The 15,685-nt window shown below is 40.2% G+C and overlaps 1 non-coding gene across 1 annotated transcript; it reads right to left on the reverse strand.

Annotated features, from left to right (window-relative positions):
* Positions 1-2,841: 2,841 nt before the first annotated feature.
* Trnak-cuu (transfer RNA lysine (anticodon CUU)) lies at positions 2,842-2,914 on the reverse strand. The gene has a single exon. It is a non-coding gene; the product is annotated as a tRNA-Lys (tRNA).
* Between the last annotated feature and the right edge of the window lie 12,771 nt (positions 2,915-15,685).

A 15,685-nucleotide genomic window follows, 5' to 3' on the forward strand; every position in this document is an offset into this window, starting at 1 on the left:
AGAATTTTAGCCTTTTGTAAGAATAGTAATACTATTCTTAAAAAGAAGAGAATAAATACAAAAGTAAAATTAATGAAAATTTAAAGCATATATATTCAGTTTGAACACTTATGAAAACAAAAAAGAAAACAGTAAATAATCTATATCAAGGGTCATAATAGGCTTAGAATGCAAATATATGCAAAACAAAATAAGAAAGCTAAATATGGAATTTTTCATCTCTAAAGCACTCCCATATACTCGGTACCGGTTTCTGCAATAAGGTGGTCATAAAAGAAATCAATGTTTCTTTCATAGAGACATTTTCATTTGAAATACTCAAGACTTTTTCTAAAATGTGACTCCCTGGAAAATGAGAATTTTATGAGTCTACAGTTGCCGTGGTAGTAGGCCAGAATGGACCCCACAAAGTTGACTTAGGATCTCCACACGAATGTCATTGTCTAAAACCAGGTAATTAATTTACAGACACACACAACAGAATTTGTTCTGTTTCTTTTTCTGGTAAAAATGTCTTTGACATGGTATTTTATAGCATCTTTGCATAATCCATTTTGAAGGCAATACTTCAAGTTGAAGCACCCATGGGCAAATAGTGAGGACATGAAGAAGCATGGAATTTGAAGTAATAATTACTTATATTCATATCCACAGCACAATAAGCTATGTTGTGGAATAATGGCATATGCCACGGGGTTGCTCATGCTGCCTGAGTGAGTTCCAGCATTTTTAAGTTGCAGATCAAACTCAATTCTCCAGCACGTGTGGAACAAAGTGTTGTGGACTGGAGTTTGTAAGCCTGTAATCAGAAACAGCAGCTCAGTCCTATTGCGGTAAATAAGGATCAGGATAAACAAATAGGCCGAATAGATGTTTATTCAGGGAGAAATAACTTACAACCTAGACAGATGAACACCAGGAAATTCAACCCGATCCTCTCCTGTCCGAGTCACGCCAGAAAGAGAGCGCCTTCCTGGCCCCCTCCGACCTCCTTCCTCAGGTCACCTCCGCCCATCGCTCCACCCCCCAATGGGCGTGGTCAGTGCTACAGAAGGATTACCTCACTACAATTCCCCTTTTAGTCTAAAGAAAATATTTAGGCTTAATACAAAACTATATACAAAACTGTGAATAACAAGTGTGCTCTAAGAAAAGGAAAATCGAGAACAAAATGACCTACATATCTAGTCCTAGGGTGAGGGCATAATGGAGTTTACAATAGAGTTGTCCTAAGCTGGAAAACGTAAGTCTAATACCTAATATATCTAACTAGGAAGAGAGAATAATAGTTGTGATAGTTTAATCTTCAACCTCATCAAGACCTGAGAAGGAAAATAACAATACTAGAGTAGACAGGAAATGCGGATGGACAACTTCCAAAAGGTGCAGCCAGGACAGAAACAGCAAGCCACCTGAACAGTCACCCTAGGTCTCACAGCGACGTTGGTACACCCAGATTTGGCTAAGGCCAAGAGAACTTGACAGACCACAAAAACAGCAGGGAAATAGAATGGCTGTCTTACCCTGACTTGGCAAGGTCAAGCAGTCTTCTATATTTGTCTCCTGCAAGCACATAGGACTGCATGTCCAAATCAGTGGTCAAGGTGGGGGCAATTCTATGCCCAACAGGCCATTAGCTGAGGCGAGATTGAACTCCAGCAGGAGCAACAACAGTGTCCAACATATTTTCGAGAAAGTGCACGGTGCTATCAGGAGCAACAGTGTCTCATGTCAATGGAGTACTAATATTAAAACATTTAAATGCCATGTTCTGCATGTCTATGAAGTGATTGAAGATTAAGCATCTATATCTGACTAATCTCATAGGTACAGGAAATGTGAGTGAAGATAATCTGTAATACTCGGGAACTTAGCTAAAAAGACTGATTAAAACTTTCCTCAGTAAAGCAGGAACAAATACTTAAACAATATAACTATTTACATATACCTACATGTAAATCCCTAAAATAGAGGTAGAGTATAAGTGTCAAGACAAGAGGTAGAACTATAAAGGGCAGCAAGATAAATATCCCAAATTGTATCAATATACAAAATGTCTTGAATACAGGAAAAGTATACATACATAGAATATGGTAAAAAATAATGTGTATAAAATATTATAAGTGGAAACATTTAACACAATATAACAAAATATAAACTTAATTTTACATAGCTTACCACATAGGAATACATAACAATGTAAGCTGTAAAATACTATCTCATTCTTACTCAAATTCTCAAGAAAATAGGCTAATCTACCTAAATCCCATCTAAACCATATCTTTACCAACCATTCCCTATTCCTGTCTAAAAGATAAACCTGAGTGTAAGCATCACCCAATCCCAAATAACTAAAACCAACCCAAAGACGATGACTATTATCCCAAAATTCCAAGGGTAGGGAAAGGGGGCGTAGTCATATTAAGATTACTTTCTGCTGAAATGGGAGGATGATTGCTCCAATGGATCCTGTAGGAAGAAAATTTTTAGCAACCAAATTTCTCAACAGAACTGGCTGTGACATATGTAGTTAGTCACTGTGTGGCAGAAAATTCTTGACTGTAGTTCTATTTGAAACTGGCCAGCGTGTAATAAAAAGGTGCACAATTACAGCTAGCTAGTCATGAGTTGTCTCGAGCAAAACAGTCTCAAACCGGTTTTAGGGTGATGTTTGTAGTTCTGATGCATCAGGTTGAGTCAAGTGGAAACGATGATGTGGGGCCCCATCTTCTTTTCGGAGAGTTTAAAGGGCAGGAGTCTCTGTGTATCATTTGGGACTGGCGTCGCAGCGGCAGGACAATACCAGGTGGCGGGCAGAAAAACAGTACTCGTTACAGATGGCGCCCAACGTGGGGCACGAACCCACGACCCTGAGATTAAGAGTCTCATGCTCTACCGACTGAGCTAGCCAGGTGGGTGCCGCCGGGCGGGTGCCGCCGGGCGGGTGCCGCCAAGAGCCTCTGTGCTAATGCAAAGTCCCGTGCGGAAATGGGCAAAAAATGTTAAGCGGTGAGTGCCTTCTCAGGTCTGCTTTAGCGGCAAAGATCTCCTTTGCAGTAAGGAAGAGGCAAATGTCCCAAAGCTGTGGTGAGTCCACCTGGTTAAACCCTGCCCATTGGGGAAGGTGGGGGAGGGGGGCGGCTTCTGCCGCCTGGGGGCAAAACCCAGGTAAATCCCACTTCTGACACCAGATATTGTGGTAAATAAGGATCAGGATAAACAAATAGGCCGAATAGATGTTTACTCAGGGAGAAATAACTTACAACCTAGACAGATGAACACCAGGAAATTCAACCCGATCCTCTCCTGTCCGAGTCACGCCAGAAAGAGAGCGCCTTCCTGGCCCCCTCCGACCTCCTTCCTCAGGTCACCTCCGCCCATCGCTCCACCCCCAATGGGCGTGGTCAGTGCTACAGAAGGACTACCTCACTACACAGTCCCATGTCAATTCCTCAGTCAGTGAGTGTGGACAGGTGGAAGACAAGCTATCATTGATGAAAGGAAGACAGAGACATAATATGATGTCAGGCAGGTTCAGTCAGTACTGTAAGCTCCATTTTATTCATACACCAAACTTAAGTAGTCAAACAAAGGTGCGGCAATGGAAGGGGACATCTATTAATATGTATAAAGGGAAAACAGAAATTGCTTCCACTAATGCTAAAGGTACTCCATAATTGCAGATACTATGTGTCTTCAGTCACCCAATTGCTGCACTTCCTCCCTTACTTCAGGGTGGTTAACCTGTCTACTCCCAAATCATTGCTATTTAGATAGGAGACATTCATCATCAAGGCACAGGTGTCCTGTAGCAGGAAAGATAATGTCTTAAGGAAAATAGGAGTTACTGGAGCACTTTGAACTCATGACAAGTTGGAATGGATTCCCATGTAGGAGATGAGAAACTTCAGACTGGCAGAATATATTCCAGGGCTGCCAAAGCCATACAGAAGCCTTGTATGTAAACAGATGATGAGGTCTACCTTTAACTGCTTGGTGGCAGTGCAAATGTTTAATCCCAGGACACAGGAGGCTGCCTGATTTTGCTTAGGTTGAGGCCAGCCAAATCCACAGAATGAGTTTAAGTCCTGCAGAGATAAACCCTGTTTTGAAAACAAAAACAAAACAGAACAAAGTCACATAAAGGAAAAATCAGATCAACCTTCTGGTGGTAGCCTACATGTATAAATGGTATTGAAGCAGGAAGCTTTCCCTCTTTGGCTACTTACCCTAGCTCTGGGTACCAAGTTTATTCCTTTACTGCCATTAGAGCCTACTTTTTTGGAATTTTGATGTACAATGACCACCTGACACATCCATCCTTATAAACTAAAAAACTGCTGTACTCTTCAGATTCCCATTGGTAGGCAACCATTGTTGGACTAAATATATCACAGCTTGTGAGATATCGTAATAAATCCACTTTCTCCATATATGAAGAGATTCATCCTACATTCCTTTTCATGCAGAGAACCTTGGTTACTGCAGCTGGCGTTTGTTTTGTTTTATTTTTTATATGCTTACTGAAGATGTATTCCTCTGTAAATATTCAATTTTCCATGAAGACTACTTTTCTCATTATGATGCCTTTGCCAAGTGTTTGCTCTGAATTTCAGGGATAAAATTCTACATTCATGGAGCCATCATCCAGCATTCTGCCACGAGAAAGATCATTTATCTTTTTTTGAGATGTGGCCCCTGGTTTTCTTTCCTGATTATCTGGAGTTCCTGTGACAAACAGGTAAAAAGAAAATTTAGTTCAACTTAACTCAGAGTTTAACCAAATAACAAATAACACATTTTGCATTCCTAAATCTCTTTGTGGTAGTTAACGAATATTTGGAGCTCCCTTGCAACTTTTTCACCAATAATCACTCAATCCATTTAAGAAAGTATATTTAGCTAGCAACACTGTGTCTACAAGGAAGAAAGGTAAATGCCTGTGTACTACAGAATGATAGCACGGGTCAGCAATAGGAAATTGCTATAGAAATTCACATCACTGCTGATATATAAAAGTCTTTGTGCTAGATGGAAATCAGTAACCATTGCAATTTGTCCTTAAGCACTCTGCAACCACCTGGGAGGTGCTTTTTTCACTCAGGCCTTAATAGCTAATCAGGCCCCTTTGTGACCTGCCTGTCAAAAGAATTGCAGGGCCCTTCTGGTCTGGATTTGAAGAGAAACTGCAGCCAGTGGTTTTGAGTGATGTGCTTTGAGGAAGGGGAAACTGGAAAACCACAGCATGGTGAGTGAGGGCTGCCGCCCTCAGATCGGTAGTGGGAGATAGTGAGGTGATGGATCCAGTGTGGTGGATATTCGCTGGATCTGGTTGGGAAGCTGCAAGGAGACAACCTGTCCCGTGAGTTCTCATATATTCCTTGAAAAAACCAGAAGCTAGAGGCAGTCCACCAAAAACTATTCTGTGGGCTGTATCTGCTTTGAGTACTGTAAGCAGGAAGGTGTCTATGGAAATATTTTTTAAGTCAACTTCTACATACTTCAGGTGCACCCACTGAAAGCAAGGCAACAAACTTCCAGAGGCCTTTTAGTTAAGTATCTTTTATGAGTTCATCCATTTGCATTTTAATTTTATGTGTAAGATCCATGTATTGTTAATTTTCTGCAGGTTGTAAAAGGCATCTCATGTAAGGGTAGCACCGCACTATTGAGCAGTGATCTACAAGAGTTGAATTTGTAACAGAAATGATTTACAAATGCTTTTGAGATATTATGTCTCATAAAGTAGTATTTAACTGAGGTAGTACTGCGTCTAAAACACACAAAGATAAGTGTATGCTGACAAGTCCCGTTAGAATGTTGAATGCTAGATACACATTTGTTCTCCATGATTTTCGAGACATTTGACTCCAAACCATTACACAGAAGCTACTCCTGTGTTGCAAAGCATCTAGTCCCTTACCCTTATCATAGAACTGCCCCATAACAAGCTGCTCAGAGAGATATTACAGTGTCATAAGCAACTTTAAATTGTATTATATCATATAGTTGCAGTTTTCTTCTCCAGAAAAGCAAGTTCTACCACTGTGGCAATAAGACACCAGATTTTAAAAAGTAAACCAATGATGTATGAGTGGCCTGATAAAGCAAATCTTTTACTTAGGTCCTCATGCAGGGATGATTAACATTCTTAGAAGAGATAGTAACAACCAGGGGCCTAGGCCTTGAAAGATTTTCCTAAGGGCCTGGTGTATTGACAATAAAACACAGAACCTCATCAGAAAACAGGTATTGCATGGGAGAGCTGGTAATTGTATGAAGCAAAGCCTTTGTGGACAGGTTGCTTCAGATATGTAGATGTAAACCTACATAGAGCTATGGTTCTCAGTCCCAAGGCCACTGTGGGCTTAGTCAGCAATGATCATGAGATATTCTGTATTCCTTAGCACTGCATTGTTTTAGTGGTGTTCTCCTGAGTTTGTCCCATTGAGTGGGCTACTACTAACTTCACATAAGTATCCCCTTTCCTTCCATTTCCTCTGTGGAAATAGTATACAAGAGTCTATTCTCCTTAAGAAATTTTCATGGGACACATCTCCCTATCCCAGCTTTTTAAAAAAATCTTTTCTACCTTCTACATTTCCTAGCTATCACATTCCCCATCACCTTCACCTCAGGATCCTATATGTGGAACAGGTACTTCAGTTACAGGTATCTGGTGGCCTTTAGGAACAGTACTGGGAACACATTTGCTGTGTAATCCTCTCATCTCCCTAAGTAGCTAGACATGCTGTCTCCAGTCTCTACTGAAATTGTTCACTGTGTACAATGCAGCTTGAATCAAAAGCTATTTAAGAAGGATAGCATATATGAAAAGCAAACTATGTCTAGGCTGGCTCCTCTCTGAGTATTTTCCAGAGATAGATACATATTATGTTAGAAATATTTGTCTTTATGGATCATCTCTTTGGGTGAAGTGATTTTTCCCTGGGAAGGCATATTAATGCTACAACAGATGCATTTTCATCCTGTTAGAAGAATGTTTATGAGACAATCCCTTATGTTGATGCAAGTGGCATTGTTTGCAGTCTGTTGCTCTCCAAACAATGGCCTTGCTGTCTTCTGTACTATACCTTCAAATTTCTTAAATTACTGTAACACCTAAGATATTTAAAATTTCCATTAGAGTCAGGTGGCCAACTATCCAGTGCAGTCACAGGAAAAGCATTTGCAAGTGGAGCATTGCTTCTGCCTTCAGTGCAGAATAAGTAAAATTGTTTACACTGCAGGGGGATTCAGGGTAAGCAACCAGGTGCTGAATTCACCACTATGAAAAAAGTACATGACTATGTTAAGGGGAGTGGTTTTGTTATTACCCAGCATGTTTTAATCTCTCATGTGTTGGAACACAGACCAGAGTATGTAGGTGTACAGTTTGTGAGAGATGAAATGAAAGGCAGGGTTTCTCAGTGGCTAGCGTTGCCACTTTTGTGGGTGGAGCTTCTTTCAGTGCCCATCAGTTGTCTTGGTGGAAATGGGTGGTGCCAGCAGCTGGCCTGTCTATCTGTTAAAAAAAGCTTTTTAATGAGACATTTTAAATGCCATATTCTCTAGATCTCTGAGCATTTGAGGGCCGTCTGACTGTTTAGCATACCTTAGTATACAAAATACCCCTGTAATTAATCTGATTTGAAAACAGGATCCAACCTGAGAGGCTGTGGAGGGATATTTTACTCAGGGCCCTGCAGCCTGACAGTAACTGGTTTTTACTTAGTAGGGTACACTTATGACCACAGAGGACAAAGAGGTAGAGAAAAACTCCCTCTGATAATAGAGGCTTAACCTTAATAAACAGCTCACAGGAAAGACTGGGTGGCATAAATATTTTGTTAGCTTGAAATAGACATTTATAACCTTAAATGTTTACCACCATTTAAAGGCACATAGCAATTTAGAAATATTTGAGACTTAGTACAATAGAATTTAATTTGTATGAAGTTAGCATACATTTACATAAAGTTAAAGTTAAATGTAGTGATAGATATATTAAACAGGACTGTTTAAAATTGAGAAGGACTAGAATGTGAAGCTATGTATGACATAGCGAAAAAAGAAATTAGAGCCTAAGAATAAAGAATAAAGCAAATAAAAGAATAAAAGCAAAAGGTAAATGAATTACAGGTTCTGTTTGCAGCAGAAGCTGGCTATACTCCCTGTGCCTAGGTGTCTGGTGTACAGAGGGAAGAACCATGGGGGGGTGAGGCTAGGCCACGTTGTCAAATGGCAGCTTCCATAAACATATCCCCAACAGCTGGCAGAAATCATAAAGTTTTGAGATTCAATTTTGTCTTGAATAGATGCTGCCTCAGCCCAGCCTACTGCCCTGAGAGAAGATGCAGCTGCGGCAGGCAGGAGATTTTTAGTGTGGCGGGAAGAGAACAGAACCAAGTTGAGGGTAAGATATTGATTAGCAGAGAGATAGAAAATACTCCTTCCATCTACCTGTTCACTGGCAGTAATTTGAAAGATCCTGTAAAATATCTGGATCTAGAGAGCCATTACGCGGACAATTTGAATTTCCTAGGGGATATCTAGGCCACTTTTCAGTACAAAGGTAAATAAGTCTGGGTGCCTTAACAAGTGGCATTAAGTGAAAGGGTTTTAAATTTTCTATCAGGCATCCCAGTGGAGTGGTGGGAGATATTTCCTTAGTCGGTTTATTCCCCATGTGTAAAGAGGAAAGTGACCATGCAGTCTTGGAACTCTTCAGCCCAAGAGTGTGGCCACATGATAAGCGAGAATGGCAGAGGATTATTCCAAGATCATCAGCCTGAAAATGTTGCCAGGGCCAACAGAGGCCGGAAGGACTCAGTAGTCCCAGAGCAGAGCAGATATCCCGCCCCAGGCATTATGTCTTCCACCCGTGAGGAATACACCAGACCTTAAGGAAATGGGTTAAAATTTAAAAGGGTACCTTTCCTAATTGAAGCCTTGTGGGGTGGGATTTCCAGTGAATGGGGGATAGGGGGGAATGGAGGCAGACTACTGGTATCGGAAAAAGGATCCCGAGTGTCTCTGGCAGGCCGCCCACCAGCAAACAGCTGCCAGTGACCCTCAAGGAGAGCCTGCCTGGGTTTTGGCACCAATGTTGTTTTTTGCTGTGCAGCTAATACCTAAGAAACACAAACACGAGACTCGGCGCCCATGTGTAGTTTGTTGAGAGAAGGGAGAAAAAGAGGGGGTAGCTGGTGGCCAACTGAACGCATGAGAGAGAGAGGGGGTTTGGGGCACTTGCTTTAAAAAGGGGAGGCTTGCACATGTGTAACTGAGTGCTCTGGCAGCCATATAAAGCTTGAGCCATCAGGTAAAGCTGATGTAGTGATGAAATGGCCATGAGGGTCCCGCCCATCATGGGAGGGGGGGGGCTCAAATGGCTGCTAGTTCCTAACAATCAGATTACTAAGCGGAGTCACTATTTAGCTACACATGTAGTTAAGTGTAAGTCACTAGTTAGCAAAAACTAACCCACTAGTTAGCCACACATATTAGCTCACTAGTACCCACACACACCATGCCACTTGTTAGCCACATACTTAACTCACTATTTAGCCACACACATGAAGTCACTACTTAGACAAACACCTAAATCAATAGTCAGCCCCACACCTTTGTCACTAGTTAGCCACAAAAACTAAGCCACAAGTCCATCACACAAATAAAGCAGTACTTAGCCACACACACTAAGACAGTAGTTAATCACACACCTAAGTTACTATTTAGCTACATGCATAAGCAGTAATTAACCACATTGGCTAAGTCACTAGTTAGCCACAGTCACTATGTCTCTAGTTAGTTACACACAATATATCAATACTTACCAACCCATACTAAGTCACTAGTCAGCCACACATCTAATTTACTAGCTAGTCACAAACATCAAGAAAATAGTCAGCCACACACACACTGAGATAGTAGTTAGCCATGCACCTATGTATTTCTATGTATTTAGTCAACTACACACCTAAGTCTCTAGTTAGCTACCAACATTAGGTCACTTGTTATCCACACACATTAAATCAGTAGTTAGACACACACACTATGTCACTAGTTAGACACATACTAAGTCTGTCTAAAAGAAAAACAGCTCACACTAAGGTGGTCCCAGGACATGGGAATCAGGCCTTTAATCCCAGCAGCAGGGATTTGGAGATAGGAGTGACATGGCTGGACAGAGAGAGGAAGATAAGGTAGAGGAGCAAGAAGAGCATGCCGAGAGATGATTTTGTTTGAGAAGTTAGTCTGAGGGATCGAAGCGATAGCAGTCAATCTGAGTAGGCAGTGTGAGGACAGGAACACATCGCTTGTCTGAGAATAGTTAGAGATAACAACTCTAGTAGCCAGATGCTCTGAATCTGTGATCCTTCAGTTTTCACCTTCCCCTCCCTGTTAGATTACTGTGAGTTTTAATTATTAAGATATATTAGAACTTGTGCTGGAAGTGATGTTCTCTCTGTGGAGGTGTGATATTTCAAAGTCAATAGAGGTAAAAATTTTCAATTATTAAAGTATGTTAACTTTATTTTTGAAAATTACATTGGTATATTTTTAATGTTTTTAATTTGTAAAATTTCTTTATTATACTTATCAAACCAGTTCCCTCCAACTTACTCCCACCCTCCTTCCCGTCCCAACTTCCCAGGCCCCCAGCCACTCTCTCCTCCCATCCAACCAACACTATACATGTAGGTGGATGCCTTCCAGGAGGGGTCATCTAAATCCTTCAAGTCATTTTAAGTAGACACTAAAATGTCTCTCCTGTCTCAAGGTTAATGGAGTATCCCTCCATGGGGATTTTCCCCCAATGTCCTTTTTGCAACAGAGATACTTCCTGGTCCCTCTCTCTGAAGACCCTTAGACTGCACAGGCCTTTTAGCTGAGACCCATGTTCAGGGGTCTGTGTCAGTCCCATGTTTGATTCCCAGCTATAAGTCTGGAGCCCCATTAGCTCCTCCTTGTTCAAATCAGCTGTGTCTTTGGGTTTCTGCAATGTGGTTTTGTCCTCCCTCTCGGCATATGGATTCAATTTTGCTCAGTGTTTAGTTGTTCAAGGTTGCTTCTGTTTCCATCAGCTACTAGATGTGGTCTCCATGATGGTGCATAGGTTAGTCATTGATCTCATTGCCAGCAAAGGGAATTTATGGTGCCTTTACACTGTTGCTCAAATTGTTAGTTGGGGTCATTCTTGTAGGGCTCTGTACATTTCTCTAGGTTCTGTTTCCTCTTCTAACCTATAATGGCTCCCTCTTTTATAGTCTCTTTCTCTCTTTTCTCTCCTCTCCTCTCCTCTCCTCTCCTCTCTTCTCTTCTCTTCTCAAGTCTATTCCTCCCCTGACCAAATGTTCCTAGACCCACAATCTTTCCTCTCCTCCCATTTTCCTTGTGCTAGGTCCCTCTTCACTCACTACCTGCAAATACCCACCTATATGCTCTGAGGACCTTGTCCCTTCCTGCTTCTGCGAGTGTCCTTATGTAAAACTGTTAGACTCGTCCTTCTATCCTACTTTCTCTGGCAGTTTGATTTGTAGGCTGGTGAACCTTTGCAATATGTCTAAAATCCACATATGAGTTAATACATACCATGTTTCTCTTTCTGTGATTGGGATACCTCATTCAGGATGGTTTCTTCAAGTTCCATCAACTTGTCTGTGAGTTTCAAGATTCCATTGTTTCTACCCACCCCCACAGAGTAGTATTCCATTGTGTAAATGTGGCAAATCTTCTTTATTTATACTTCAGTTGAGGGGCATCTAAGTTGATTCCAGGTTCTTGCTATTATAAATAATATTGCTATGAACATAGGTGATCACAAGTCTTAGTTGCATGGATTGGGATCATTTGGGTATGTACTTAAGCGGGAGATTACTAGGTCTCGTGGTAGACTGATTCCCATTATCCTGAGAAACTGCCATGCTAGTCTCCAAAATGGCTGTACAAGTTTGCAGTTCCACCTGAAGTGGAGGTGTGTACCCATTTCTGCACATCCTCTCAAGCATAAGTTGGCATTGTTGTTTCTAATTTTAGCAATTCTGACAGGAGTAAGATGGTATCTCAAAGTTGTTTTAGTTGGCATTTCCTTGACAGCTAAGGATGTTGAATACTTTCTTAAGTGTCTTAAATCATTTTTTTATTTCCTCTATGGAGATTTATATCAAATATAGAGTCTCTGTATATTAATTGGTGCTGGCACAGCTGCGGGACAAGACCAGCAGCGGGCGGAAAACCTTACTCAGCATTTTTTGAAGATGCTTTCCTCATCCCATTGTATACTTTTAGCTGCTTTGTTAGTATGTGTTTGAGTTAATATCAGGATTTTCTATTCGATTTCATTGAGGTACTTGTCTATTTTTGTGCTAATACCAGGCTGTTTTCAGGACTATAGCTCTGTAGAAGATCTTAAAGTCAGGAATAATGTTCCCTCATGAAGTTCCTTTATTATACAGGTCGTTTTGGCTATTCTGGTTCTTTTGGTTTTCAATATAAAGTAGATATTATACTTTCAAGGTCAGTGAAAGATTGTGCTGGGATTTTAATGGAGATTGCATTGAATATGTAGATTGCTGTTGGTAAGATTGCCATTTTTCTAGGTTTTTTCTACCTATCCATGAGATTGAGACATCTTTACATTTTATGGTATTTTCTTTAAAGACAAAAATTCTTATTATATAGGTCTTTCACTTCTTTGGAAAGTGATACCCCAAGATACTTTATGTTGTTTGTGGCTATTGTGAAGGGTGATGTTTCTCTGATTTCTTGAACAACCCCTTTGTTGACTGAATATGTAATGGCTACAGATTTTTTTTTAATTTAATCTTGTATCCTCATACTTTACTGAATATATTTTTCAGCTGTAGGAGAATATTGGTAGAAATTTTTGGTTGCTTATGTAAACTATCATATCATCTGAAAATAGAGAAAGTTTGAGTTCTTCCTTACCAATTTGCATCCCGTTGAACTCCTTTTCTTGTCTTATTTCTTTAGCTAGCCCTTCAATTACAATAATGAAGAGATATGTAGAGATAGGGCAGCCTAGTCTTTTCCTGATTTTAGAGGAATCATCTTAAGCTTCTCTACATTCAGCTTGATATTTCCCATGGGTTTACTATATATTGCTTTTATTATGTTTACATAAATTCCTGTTATCCCTAATCTCCCCAAGACGTTTAACATTAAAGTATGTTGAATATTGTCAAAGGTTTTTTCTACATCTAGGGAGATGATTATGTGACGTTTCATTTCCAGTTTGTTTATATAGTGGTATATTTGATATATTTTCATATGTGAAACAATCCCTGCAAGCCAGAGATGAAGCCTACTTGATCATAGTAGACGATTTCTCTGACATATTCTTGGATTCAGTTTTCCCATATTTTCTTGAGTGTTTTTGCGTCAATGTGCATGAGGGGTATTGGTCTGTAATTTTCTCTCTTATTTATGGCTTTGTGTGGATGGGCATCAAGGTGATTTTGTAGCCTCATAAAAAGAGTTTGGTAATGAACCTTCTTTTCTATTGTGTGGAACAATTTCAGGAGTATTAATATAGCTCTTCCATGAATTTTTGGTAGAATTCTTCACTGAAGAAGACATCTGGCTCTGGGATTTTTATGTTGGAAGGCTTTTCATTATTATTCCTACTTTGTTAGTTGTTATAGGTCAATTTAAGTTGCTTGTCTATTCTTGATTTAATTCTGGTAAGTAATAGTTATCCAGAAATTTGTCCATATCCTTTGAATTTTCAAACCTTGTGGAGTATAGGTTTTCAAAATATGTCCTTAAAATTGTCTGCATTTTCTCAGTGTCTATTCTTATGTACTACTTTTTGTTTCTGATTTTGTTAATTTTCATGTTCTCTCTATGCTTTTTGTTTAGTTTGGATAAAGGTTTCTCTACATTGTTAATTTTCTCGAAAAACCAACTCTTTCTATCATTGATTTTTTTGTATTGTTTTCCTGTTTTTTATTTATTGTTTTTTAGAGACCCCCATTTCTTTTTGGCTCTGCTGCCTGTCCCACAACTATATATTGTGGAACAGGTTGGTCTTGAACCCACAGAGATAAGCTTCCATCTGCCTCCTGAGCACCAGCATAGTTGCCACCACCACCCAGCTTTTGGTACCTTTTTAAATGTCTTCTTTAAACATATTACTATTTTCATCACTATTTTGCTGCACTCCTATGCTTCTTAGATTTTACTTATTTCATTCTTTTTCTCAAGTGATGCTGATTATTGATTTCTGGGTAGAGCAAAGTTTCTTCTAACTGTGGCTTGTCTTATGCTGTGTAATTGAGAATTGTTTTGAACTCCTAATCCTGGATTCACCTGTACAGTGCTGGGAAGAAAATCCTACACTTCGTTCCAGTTGGGCCCTTGCCTGGTCAGGGAGAAGGAAAATAGACCAGAAAATGAGTGAACTCCCAAGATCTCTGATTATTGTGGGGTCTTATAAATGAAGAGGGATTTGAGCAATGACTGAATTCATGTCCCACTTGGATACTGGTGGAGTCACAATGCAGAAAGTGAGAGGCAGGATGGAAGCTGAGGTTTCCTCCTTCAACAGTAGTTGAGGTGAGCAATGTGGAATTAGATAATCATTGCTAGAAAATCCATTATTGTCTCACAGGGCAGTTTCTTGGAATCCACAGATGAGGGCTATCAAGACTTTGGATAGAGGAGAGACCTTATCATGTATACAAATTACTATAATTACAGTATTTAGCCAAAACCAGTCTGGGTGAACTCTTGTGGACCATGTAACAGGACTATTATTTTTTTTTTGTTCGTTTGGATATACAGTCTGAGAGAAAAGGTTTGAGGAATACTTAGTGTGCTCTAACTGAAACCCCTAGTCTCTGGAGCACATGGCCATGAAGCTATTTTCATCTTTTCAAAATATTTTTTTCAGATCATAGCTACATCATATCCACATATACTTTTCTGCCCACAAGCCCTGCCATGATTACTTGTGTTCTCTAATTCACAGCCTGCTTTTCTTAAACAGGAGTTTCACATTAAACACAGTGAATATTAGAAGGTGTCATACATTTGGCTGCAGTATTTCCCAGGTATGAGGTCAATGGTTACTGGCCAATAACAATGAGTGTGTAACAAAATGTGCACACAAGGTACAGTGTGATTTTAATAATGAGCAGCTTGACTTCCAGGACAGTAGAAGAATGTTTACTAAAACACAAACTTTCTGGATTAGGCCGCTATCTGCTGGGTGGGTAGTGCAGAGCTACAAGGACTATGCAATCTGAGTCATTGATTTCTGATTCTCTGGTAGTGGGCTGCAAAATTTTAGGTCCAACTGGGTGGTCCCAGTCAATGCTGGACTCTGAGAAGCCTTCTTTCCATGATTCTCTTTTCCTTAAGATCTGTCGAGTTGTAAGGAAGAACACAGGTTACACTATTCTGAGTGTACGGTTTTCAAAGCAGGTCTGCTCAGATGTCATTTCTGCACAATTTGTATGGACCATGAGACAGACTGGGGTTCTTTTGTTCCATGTGGTGACCTGGGCAGTTACCCTTGTCCTCTGAGCCTTCCTCTCCATGTGTTTCTTGGTTTGGGGGAGACTCTGCAGCCCTGGCATGGGTGGGTGTGTTGCTTATTATATAACTGTCCAGTGTGCATATGCATGCAATGCTGTTGGTGTGCATTGGGGGCTGA

Source organism: Phodopus roborovskii, unplaced genomic scaffold (genome assembly GCF_943737965.1).
Source record: "Phodopus roborovskii unplaced genomic scaffold, PHOROB, whole genome shotgun sequence".
Taxonomy (NCBI): domain Eukaryota; kingdom Metazoa; phylum Chordata; class Mammalia; order Rodentia; family Cricetidae; genus Phodopus; species Phodopus roborovskii.